The sequence below is a fragment of the Pyrus communis genome, chromosome 4, assembly GCF_041283825.1.
Source record: "Pyrus communis isolate YQ-2024b chromosome 4, ASM4128382v1, whole genome shotgun sequence".
Classification (NCBI taxonomy): Eukaryota; Viridiplantae; Streptophyta; class Magnoliopsida; order Rosales; family Rosaceae; genus Pyrus; species Pyrus communis.
In genome coordinates, this window is record NC_142568.1 from 5,669,676 (window position 1) to 5,682,123 (window position 12,448).

The 12,448-nt window shown below is 35.5% G+C and overlaps 1 long non-coding RNA gene across 1 annotated transcript; it reads right to left on the reverse strand.

Annotated features, from left to right (window-relative positions):
- Positions 1–18: 18 nt before the first annotated feature.
- Positions 19–815, reverse strand: LOC148697359 (uncharacterized). The gene is made up of 3 exons (XR_015961519.1): positions 474–815; positions 190–234; positions 19–92 (listed from the first exon to the last, which is right to left on the reverse strand). It is a non-coding gene; the product is annotated as an uncharacterized LOC148697359 (long non-coding RNA).
- Between the last annotated feature and the right edge of the window lie 11,633 nt (positions 816–12,448).

The following is a 12,448-nucleotide window of genomic DNA, read 5'->3' on the forward strand; positions in this document are numbered from 1 at the left end:
TCAGCAGCCGAGCAGACCCGTCAAAATCTCCGTCTTTATCTTCGATCTTAGCCGATTTCGACATTCTCTCTCGAATTTCGCTCTCCCATTCCCTGAAACAAATTCTGATCATAATTCATTCCTTAAGTAGAACTAATAGATTTAAACGAAGAAGAAAAATTAAATTTAAAAAAAAAGCTGGGTTTTTACCTCTAAACGATCTAATAGATTCTCAGCAACAAAAGGCTTCAATCACTACCTTTGCATGTTCAATTGATCAGTAAAATATACAGAATAAGAGTTACATCACATAGCAATAAATTAGAGAGAATTTGAAGACAAAAGGAGATTTAAAATGTATAAACCTCACAAACGTCACAAACCCTAGAATTCTTGCTGAACAAAATCACAATTTCGAATCTAAAGCTGCATGATATGAATAGAGTTTGTAAACCTAATCCTAAAGCACAAAAGATTTGAAAACGACTCCTCACCTTTTCAATCAGCTAAGGCTGTCATGGGCTTCAAATCTCAGTCATTCTGTGCAACCATGGCCTTTGGCCTCAATCTCAGGCCTTCCTGTCTCTGTGCGCTCTCTCTCTCTCTTTCTCTCTTTCTCTCCTCTCATGTGTCCTTCTCTCTGGTAGCCGGCCTCAGGAGTGCAGGCTGCGAAGCTCTCAAACGTCATAGCGGCAGTGGCATCAACAGCAGCACCGCCTGAAGTATTCCTACTGGTCGAAGCAGCAGCAGAAGAAGAAGATGAGGAAGACGATGGATGTTCTTCCATTGCAAAGAGAGAGGGAAAATTGGGGGGAAATTAATTTCAGAACCCTGATCCAAATTTAGATGAAAAGGTAACGTACACATGAAGGTCTGAGGAAGAAGGTCCCATGACGATGGATTTAACTGAGATTATGAAGAGGAATAGGGTGAGCAGCGCTAGGGCTAGGTTGAGAGAATGGAGAGAGAAGTCTCGAATTTGAGAGAAATAAGAGAGAAACGGTGCTAGGGTTACAGAGTGAGAAAAGGGAAGAACGGGGGATTTGATGGATGGTTATCGAGAGAGCAGGGAGAGAGAAAGAGGGAAAGAAAAGGTGGTGGCAATTTTGTAAATAAAGTGAAATTCGGCTCAATCCTACGGACAAAATTACCCCCTAACTTTTGGGAATTACCTTTCCAACCCAGCCCAGATCTGATGGTTTTTGTTGTAAATAGCGTGAAATCGAGGGGCAAACAATTGACTGTAGCCCAATAAACAGTCAATTGCTTCCTAGTTTTAGAATAGATAATGTCAATTCTTAGTTTTTTTTTTTTTTTTTTTTTTTTTTTTTTTTTTAATAATAAATCATTTCCTAAGTCTCTTGTTTAGCTTACTCATTGTTTTGTGTTTTTTAACATAAGTGGAGAGCCACTTTACCTTGTTGCCAATACAAATTTCAAGTTTGGAGGTGGATTGCTATCTATATCTTCGCTTGCCTGTCTCCTTTAAACCCGGGAAGTACCATTGTCCTTGAGTTTTAACTTTTTTTCTTTTTTGTATTGTTTGTCGTTTGCGTCTCCTGCCATTGAGAACAATACGTGATTTTATTTGGGAGTGAATATTTTGTTGTGTTTTACGGAGTCACAAAGAGGAGCAACATCAAACATTTTGAAATTGTGAAATGCTTCCGAGTTTTAAGCCCATACTTTTTCTTTTTTCTTTTTTTTCTTTTTTGCCTGATTCAATTTGGCATGGCATGTGTTTTCAATCATTGGAGTCTGAAATTATTTCAGGTTGAATTAATTTTTTTCTATCTTCGGTTTATTTATTTTTTTATGTTTGTTGCATTTGTCATTTAATTAATTATCTAACTAAAAAATGAAAATACATAAAAAAAAAAAAATTGAAAATCCAAAAACGTTTCTTTAGCCAAGCCAAATTGTGAAAACACATGTAATGATGGTTGTTTTACATGCTGTGAAGAAATGACAATCATATTTGGCTAGAAACCATTTCATAATCAAAATAGGTCATCACAGTTTGAAGTCTTTCCTTTAAAATAGAGCCCATACACCTTTTCAACAAAAGTGGGTGTCCACGTTGCTGGGTTTTGATTATGAGATTGTGTACAAAAAAGATCTAAAAATCAAGGGGCAAATGCTTTTTCAAGAATCCGTTTTTTCTGCTATCCCAGACATCTATATGGATTTTATTGTAGGGTTGCTCCCTTGTAAAGGCAAGACTATCATATTTGTGGTGGTTGATATGCTTTTGAAATATGCCCATTTTATGCATCTTTCTCACCCTTACACAACATCGGCAGTGGCTCAAACTTTTGCGGACAATGTCTTCAAACTACATGGAATGCCTACTTGAATAATAAGTGATAGAGATCCTTTTTTCTCAGTGCTTTTTGGAAGGAGTTTTTCAAAGTACAAGAATCCAATCTTTGTTATAGTTTTGGCTATCATCTTTAGACAGATGGGCAGACTGAAGTTGTAAATAGATGTGTAGAGACTTATTTGAGATGTTTCTGCAGTTTACAGCCAAAACAATGGTTGAATTGCTTTCTTGCGATGAGTAGAGCTATAACACAGCCTATTACTCTGCCTCTAAGATGACTCCTGATGAAGTTGTTTATGGGCAATCACCACCACATATTCTAGTTTATGAAGCGAGGACAACTAAAGTTGATTTGGTTGATAAAAGCTTGCAAGACAGAAATCGAGTGTTGTGTCTCTTAAAGTCAAATTGAAGTTGCACAATCCAAAATGAATAGGTTGGTGCCTTATCAACAATGATCTTTAGCTTCCCACCCTTTTAATAAATTGCATCCAAGGTATTATCACCCTTTTGAAATACTTGCAACAGTTGGTTATGTTGCTTACAGGTTGAAATTACCTTCCAATTCAAAGATTCATCCAGTTTTCTATGTATCTTGCCTTAAAAAGCAATTGAGAAATTTGTGGTTCCTATTGTGCCTTTACCAGTAGTTGAAGATGAAGAGTTGGTAGAGGCAACCCCATTGGCTATTTTGAATAAAAGAGTGATGAAGCATGGAAGTGCACTAGTGCCAGAATTGTTGGTTCAGTGGAAAGGACATTCTATTGTAGATGTTACTTAAGATGGAGAGATGTTGTTCTAGAATGCATAATGACAAACTACGAATGGCTTGATCCCTTCGCAAGGTACGTAGGTAGTTTAACGAGACGGTTAGATGCAGCCATAAAAATAAACCCAAATTTAATATTTTGCTGGATTTCTTTTAACGAAAGAAATTTGTTATGGTTAATAGCGTAGAGATTAACCATGACTTTATTTTGGCCTATTCCAGGATTTAGCTTCCGAATCAGAAATATCGAGATGTTACAGTAAGTGAACGCCTCAAACGAGATGAGAGGGTGTTTTGTGGTTTAGAACTATTTGACCCAGTCCATGTTATTATTCAAGAATATACATGTAAATCACCATATTAATATCCCCATGGAGAAACACTAACCACATTCGCAATGATGCAATCAATCACAGGGCGTTTGAGATAAACCTTGCATCGTAAAGTGTGCATTACATCATACTATTTCATTCATCTCATTACGCTTCCTTATCCACTTGTAACACAATAGGGTTACCTTAGGCAGTGTAGGAATTACAAGTCCAAACACACTTTGGTAAAGAATTTAACCTGGATTTGATTTATGTTGTCACTAATAAACTGAACACAGTTCAAAATCGTCGTTTTTCATTTATGTCGGTGGCTACCAAATAAGTGAAAACATCATCGATGATAATCTCATTCCAATTCCATTATCTCATCCAAACTAGTATACTAGACCAAGAACTTCAAGTCTCGAAAGTAATCTGGATCAATCTCATAAGATGGAAATGATCTGAGATAATGATTGAGTATGGATTCATATTGTGACATGACCTTCTTCTTCTAAGGAAGTGAATCCTATGAACTGAGTGATTTGTCGTGCTTCAGGTCAAAACAAATTGATTGGCTATCTGTTAGGGTACCAGGTCATCCAACAAGGGCAGCCAAACCGAATAAGGGCAGCACACCCTTCGGGGATGTTGACTCGATGTTCATTAAGTATGTCTATCCTTGCAGGCATATTTTCAGCTAGTATATGATCTCGTCACTTTAGCTAGATCAGAGGAATGCGTTTGGAGCAACATCCTGAAAGCTAGAATACTCACACTTGCTTATCACACTTGTGTGGTATGGGGATCGAGATGAGACATAGTGGGCACCGTCCCCACAAATTCGCATTGTTCTACAGGAATGTTGACGTTCATATCTCCCTATAATGGAGGGAAGACTATTTCATCGTAGTGACAATCCGTAAAAATAAGCAGTAAAGAGACCGCATGCATGGACTCTAAGAGAGTTAGTGTGGAGAATTGTAATCGAAAAAGATTCACATCCCTCTTGGATGACCCATATTGGTACGTCGCGGCGGAGCAACTTAGCACATGGAATGCATACCCAAATGTGTAAGTACGAAACGTCGAGTTCGTACCCAATAACCAACTGCAACATTTAATAGGATTGGGTGGCAATGGGCCTCAAGATGGACCAACATAATTGCATACAAGATTGCATAGCCTGAGGTAGAAATCAAAAGCTTGGTGCGTTTACCAAGGTATGGGTGATCGTTTAAATTGTGCTTTATGATCACTTTGCGAGGCTAGGGTGAACATGAGAATTTGATGTTCAATTATAAACCCAAAAGAAATGCAATACTTATCAAAAACCTTCGATATAAACTCTTCGGCATTATCTAGTCTTTCTGATTTTATGGGATAATTAGGGTGGTGAACCCTTAAAATTGGCCAAGGGGTTTACTCGTGATATGTGTGGATAAACATGTGACCAGTTTGTCGAGTCATTAACCAAAACCATAAGTATTTATATGGTCTTCATTTTGGTTAGTTTAGTCCACATATATTCCCTTGAATCCACTGTGAAAAAAGGGTCCTTTGGTATGTTTGCTAGAGATGATGTAGAAAATCAATTTCCCCAACGAGCAGCTTTGGCAAAGTGTGCTTATAAGCACAACATCATTACTTCAGGCAAAGAGATGCGTCGTGGCATCGTTGTTCGACCTAAGTGTCCCAAAAGGTCGTGTTATAGCAAGTAAACTGCTCGAATCACCCGGATCTAGGCTGGCCACACGTGGTGTATCCCAATCAAGAAGTAGCCCATTGACCCTAATATGAAGCTTTAGGCTCAATTTTTGAGGTGGTGCAAAGATATTTCACTCTATTTTCTTCAGTAGTTTCATTCATGGTCATTGTCATCTCGAATATCCTTAAAACTCAACGACGTTCTTCCGGAATGAGGAGAATATAAAGTATCTTACATGGTAATGTAGTCTCATTCATACAACGATGAGCATGCCAATGCTCTTAATCAGGTTGGATAAACCTGAAATCGTTGCTAGAGACGTGATTTAGGTATAAAGTTAGTGTCTGTAGTATTGCATTCATCCAGACAACTAACTTTCTCACATTCGTACCATCACATCTTTAATTGAATTTGGTCACATGTATTAAGAAACATGATTCAATTAAATCATATTCGAAGACAATATCGATAAGATTATCCATAACTAAAACAAACACCAAACTAGAATCCAAGAACATAGAAAAATGTTCACAAAGTAAATGGTTTACTAAGGGGATTTGGCCAACATGGCTATTCATGTCAAAATTATGTTCTTCCAATGGTTTTTGGTGGAGCAAAATTAGTCTCACAAGTTGACTATGAGAATGGTACTCTTCAAAGACATTGGCAGGGGCACGAGTAGGTGTATAACCAATGATACTTCTATCTTAGGGAATAATGTCCCTTATTTTTGAAGTTTTAGGTCTTAGATGCCAAGGATTACGCTTCGGGTATGATGTCACAACTTGGCAGGCCCTAATTCTACCATATGTTGTAAAAACAAACTTGAAATTGAATTGTGAGAGAGACAGACCCAAACTTAGGTTCAGTAGGCTCCAGTCGAAGCTGGAAGGGTCTATTCAATAGGCCTTTGACGAAGTAGAGGAATACCTTTCGGTGCACCTCTATCAAAGGAGAACATTGCTTCCATTTTATCCTTGTCGAAGCAGGGCACCACCATTCGTTGGACTAGCCGAAACGAGATCTATACCGTTTGGTATTTCTCAGCCGTATTACTGGGGGTACCTTTCTCTCACAAGTGTGGTAGTAATCAGATTTGAGAATTTGGTAAACTTTTGCTTTCTACACTACTACTTCAGGAGCGAGTTAGAATCATGGAAAGACGAGAAAAGTATTCTTCAGTCAAAATTCAATCAGATTTATAAACTTTAGAATCGTACTCATTCATGGACGTAATCATGGTGTGCTTTAGGAAATCCAAAGAGCCATGGAATCCTCATTTGGGAGGTATTTCTATTTGTAATGCTTCAAGCATAAGTCTTCGAATGAAGATTATGGTGGAGGCTTATTTAACTTTTCCATGCCATTGTTGGCTTCAATTGTTTCTTAGCTTCTTGATAGTCAAGTGGAGATTCATGTCTTGTACGGTTTCGATCAAGAAACATCCAAATCAGTGAAATCGAATTTGTTTTGGTTCGACAATTCACTTATTGGAAGGAACAAGATTGTGATTGGTGCTACGAAAATAAGATATCCATAAGCATCAAAGTTAGAACATTTGGGTTGGTTTACAAGAAAAATTTGAGTTTTCATGGGTGTATTGTTTTATGAAAACTTTGGGTTCCAAAGGCACTAAATTCGAAACTACAAGTTCGAGTTTAGTTATGAACTTCCAATTCATAAAAAGGAGGCACCTGTAAGAACACATAATACAATATACAACTAAGTGTAGGTTGCTTTAGGAACTCAAGTGTGAGTGCTTCGGGACTACGAAAAGAAGTCAGCGTTCAAAGAAAAGAAATAAAATATTGAATCGTTAATGTCCAAAAGTGGGCTTCAAGCTAATAATTTTGGAAGTCTAGTCAGATTAATAGACTGCTGGTCACTTTTAATTAATTCAATAGATCGAGACCATTTGGGGTCGATCGTAGAAACACAAATAAAATTTGTCTAGGCCCATATATGATTTAATGTTGGCTATAGGCCACACAAGAAAAATAAGGCCCAAATTGGGCTCGGGTTGAATGAATAACAAACCCAAATAAAGTTGGGTTGCGGGATGAGGCAAGGAAATAACCCAATAATAATTTTTGGGTTGTAACAGACAACAGCCCAACACCAAGCTGGTTGCGAGCTGAATATAAATGCAAAAAATCCCAAATTTCCCTTATTCTTCTTTTTTTTTCTAAATTCTAGTGTTAAAAACCCTAATTGCTTTTAAATTAGTTTCAGTGCTTTGACTCACAAATTCCACATAGCATAATTGTGTATTGCATGAACAAATATATAATACACACACACACACACACACATACATACACTGTTCTAAAAATCCCCACCTAGGCACTAGACGGCTGGTCACCGCCCCGATTAATGCCTAGGCGTTTGAAAATTAAAAAATGGTGCCTAGACCTGATGAGGCACCCGCCTAAGCACTCGCTTAGGTTGCGATTCACTTAGACAGAAAATAGATAACTTTCATTTTGTATTTTATTTTTTTCAACAAATTGTAAGAGAATTGCTGAATAGTTAAGTGAACACATCCTCATGTTTTCATTATGTTCCAATATTTCATAATATATATGTCATTCTATTTTGTAGTTTATGATGAAATTATATATATTTTAAGTATAAACAATAGGTTTACTTAAATCCGCCTAGTCCACCTAGGTGCCCGCCTAGCCGCCTAAGTACTAAGGCCTAGCCCACCACCCGGCTAGCGCCTATCGTCTTTTAGAATCTTGCATACATACATACATACATATATATATATATATATATATATTGACAAATATATGAACACATATGCAATATATATAATTGAAAGGAAAATATAAATATAGGGGATTCATATATCATGGAGAATGTTTTCATACTTCAAGGTTGATTCAAATATCTTAATTTATTTTAAAACACCTTGATTGACAGAAAATAATTGAGCCTTTAATTGTGTAGAAGAGCCTCCTCCACGATCATTCAGTTCCTTAACTTTTGGCAAGAGCGTGCTGATAACGTATTGTAGGCCTAATTTACTAAACTATAATAAGGATAGAGAGAAAGGGGGTGCAACACAGTAAAGAGAAAGAAGGAGATAAGTGCAATTGTGAGGTGTACTATCTCGCTCCATTGGGCCTTTATTTATAGTAGTATGGAAGGTAAATTCCTTACCCTAATAGGATTACAACTTTAATAGGATAATATCTAAAGAAAACTAATGAAAAGAGTTTAAAATCTTTATATTTTAATGAAAAATCATATACTAAATTTATTTAATGATAAGGACAAAAAAAAATAAAAAAAAATAAAAAAACATAAAAAAAAATCCAAATCGTGCTGACGGCTGAGCGCACGTCCCTCACCCTCCACCCAAAATGCCCCAAAACTCCCATCAAACAACTTCACATCCCCAAAACCATCCTCCACCCCACCCCACCCCCCCCCCCCCCCCCCCCCCCACCCAAAAACCTCATCTCTCTCATTCTATTTCAACAGCTCAACTCTCTCTCTCTCTCTCTCTAGGAAAAAAAAAAATCTGAGAAACAAAGATGCCGAGTCGCTGTGAGATTCTAATTGCAATTTTGCTCCCTCCGCTGGGCGTTTGTCTCCGGCACGGCTGTTGCACCATAAGTCCCCTTTCTTTCTCCTCCGTCTTCTTCATCTTCTGGTGGCAGATTTGATATTATTAATGGTGAAAATTTGAAATTTTGCATTGGTGGTGGGCCCAACTACTCCTAACCAACTATCAGCAAATTGCCTCTGTTTTTTCTTATATGGCAGACAAATTTTTGTTTGTTTTTCATTTCAATGCCTCAATTCTTGGCTATGATTTTTTATGCATTGGACATGGACAGGTGAAGAGCAGAAATTTGTGTACACAGTACAAATACATCATCACGCTTATATTTGCGACAAAAGGATAAATATATGTGCATATTTTTATAAACAGTGTCGTTAAATTTTACAAACAATGTAGAAAGTTTCATAAACAGTATCGTAAGTTTTCATAAACAGTGTAGTAAGTTCATAAATAGTGTCTTAAGTTTCATAAATAGTGGAGAAAGTTTCATAAACAGTTTGTGTGGGGATTTGCATGGGTCCTCACGTCAAATTTTTTTTTAATATTATAATTATGTCATTTTCATTAAAATTTAATTTCTTTTGTCCTTTTTATTAAAATTTAAGGGTTTTCATTAAAATTTAAGTCTTTTTAATTAATAAAGTTATAGCATGGTTTTTTTATTAAAATAAACTTAGTTCAAGCCCTTTTCATGAAAGTTCCCTAATATCTAACTCTAGAGAATCTTCTAAAGATATCCCAATTATAGTAGGATTTACACAATCACAATCCTAATCTTATAGGACTGCAACATTATTGTATTATTATTCTATATAAATATAAAAAATTTAATTTTGATTTATTTTTATAGTATACTATAGGCAAAGAGTGAGATTAAAAAATTATAAAACATCAAAACTAAAAATAACAAGCAATTTAAAAATACTGGACACATTAAAAAGAATATAATAATTAATTTACAAGTGCGAAAAATGTGAAAAAATATGCAAACGCTCGTGATCGCATCATCCTCTACACTTTGAGGATGGGTACATCGTCTTTTGAATTTTTAAAGCCATACAAACCCTCATGAATAGTATTTTTAAGCGAGTTCAAAATAAACCAATATTCCTTAGTGATTAGTGAAAGTTGAAGGGTTTTATTGTCAAAAACACGTAAGGTTTCCTCAACCTTGAAACCCAACTCCTTTGATTTTGCATATCTTTAAACATTTGATATTTTGTAGTAATGTACTAATGTTTTTTTATTAGACTCTTATTTTGGGGTATGTAATACTTAAAAGACAAATGTTGTTTTTATGTTTTAAAGTAATATTTATGTGACAAATTATTATGTTTTTAAATTTTTGGGGGTCAAATTATGTTTTTCAATTATATTATTTATTGATTTCCTTAACGGATAACGGGTCGGGTCATATTACCTAATAATATTAACGGGTCAATTTCGAGTCGGGTCAAATTATCCGTTTACTTCAACGGGTGTTACACGGCACGAACCATTAACATATCGGGTATGTTACAAAAACGACATGAACATTAAAAACATGACACAAATGCCAGGTCTAAGCTTTCCTTGCAATTAGAGTCAAGGTCGATTGAGGTCTTATCAGGACTTAGAACTTGCAAACCACTATATTACAGCTTAAACTTGCTGATTCTAGCAACAACTAATTAAAAGGACACACTTGCAATGCAATATTAATTAGGGAAAACTAATGATAAGGGTTTGAAAACTTTGAATGTTAAACAAAAACTATGTAATAACTTTATTTAATGGTTAGGACAAAGCCCAATATTAACTCAGTCCAATTAAAATGGCCCAAACACTGAATTTCCAATTTTACCCTTAAATCCTTCAACACTTGGTGCGCCCAACCCCATTTAGCATTTCTCTTTCTTTTAAGATCTCTCTGCTATTCTCTACCTCCATAACCTCAAATCCTTCCATACTCAGCGCGCCTACACTCGTACACACGCATGCAAAGTTAAAGAGATGGTATGCTTCTAAAAAATTTCCTTACTTGCTATCAATGGTACACTTCAGAAATTTTTTCTTGTAAATTTCAATTCTTTCTGGGAATTTGACTTATGATTTTTTTTTTTTGGGTCACTTGGGTTGAGTGGCATGAGTAATTTTGTACCTTTAATTACTTCTTTCCCTGATCTGGGGGCTTTATTTATCATTCATACTTTTGTAGAGCTTTAAGAGGAAGTGTGTGAGTGATTGAGTGAGGAGAGACATAGATTTGGTATTGGAGAAGGAAGATTACTACTGCTACAAGTTGATGATTTTGCTTGATTTGGTGATGAGAAAATGATGGGTTTTGTGGTGGTGGTGGAGGCGGAGAAGAAGGAAGGTGGGGCTTCTCAGTTTTGACTTTTGACCATAGAAAAAAGAGATAAAATGAAGTAGGAAAATTGGGGGAGGAGGAAGGAAAAAAAAATCCCCTTTGGATCTTTATCAACTAATTCCAAATCAGAAAAGGGCTTAACAAGCATGACAGTAACAAAATAATTCACACTATTTCTGAATTGAACCAAAATAATTTATATTATATTTGAAGTGAAAAATAAACACTATTTATGAATCTACAACAAAAATTTCACATTATTTGTGAAACTGAATCAAAATCAACACATTATTTCTAGAACTACAGAGAATAACCCACACTATTTCTGAAATTGAACTAAAATATCACACACGATTTCTGGAACTACAACAAAATAACGACATACTATTTCTGAAGCTAACTCACACTATCTTTGAAACTTAACCAAAATAATCCACATTATTTCTGGAACTACAACAAAATAACCCACACTATTTCTAAAACTATTACAAAATAACCACACTATTTCTGAAACATAACCAAAATAATCCACATAAATTCTGGAATTACAGCAAAATAACAACACTATTTCTGAAACTTAACCAAAATAATCCACATTATTTCTGGAACTTAAACAAAATAACTCAGACTATGTCTGGAACTACAGAAAAATAACCACACTATTTTTTAAACTTAACCAAAATAATCCACATTATTTCTGGAACTACAATAAAATAACCCACACTATTTTTGGAAAAACAACAAAATAACCGCACTATTTCTGAAACTTAAGCAAAATAACCCACATTATTTCTAAAACTAAACCAAAATAATTCATAATATTTCTGAAACTACAGCAAAATAAATCACATTACTTATGATCGGTCACTAAAATGCGTGAGGGGTTGAATTCCATCTTGCTTGTGAAATCGGGCCCAATTATCTCGAAAGTGGTCCATCCAATCCTCAAGAAATTTTTCTAGGTGACGGGTACATTTACTGAGCTTGAGTTCCCCTCTAGTTAAATGATGCCACATATCTATACAGGAGCTAGTATGTAGAAATATTGCTAAAATATTTAGTTTGGGTGGTTATTGTTACTTTATTAGCGAGGATGGTAAGTTAAAGACATATAGGTGTCATTTGTGCAATTTTTAAAAAAATCTAATTAAATAAGACCCTACGCATAGAGGATTTAAAATGGCCCTTGGCCTAATAGTAATTTGAAAGTAAGAAATCAATAAGGATATGAGATTCGTACCTCTATGTTTCAGTTTTGCTTTGAGAATTTTTTGTGTTTCTTCTGCAAATGGCAATTTTGCTTTGAGAAATTCCTCATTTGTTGTGCCAATGTATGGTTTGAAAATGAGAATCCAAATTCAAATGGAATTTAATTTGACCTTTTAAGTTTTGTGAAATGGGATTTGTGATTGTGGAATTGTACAATTGCAA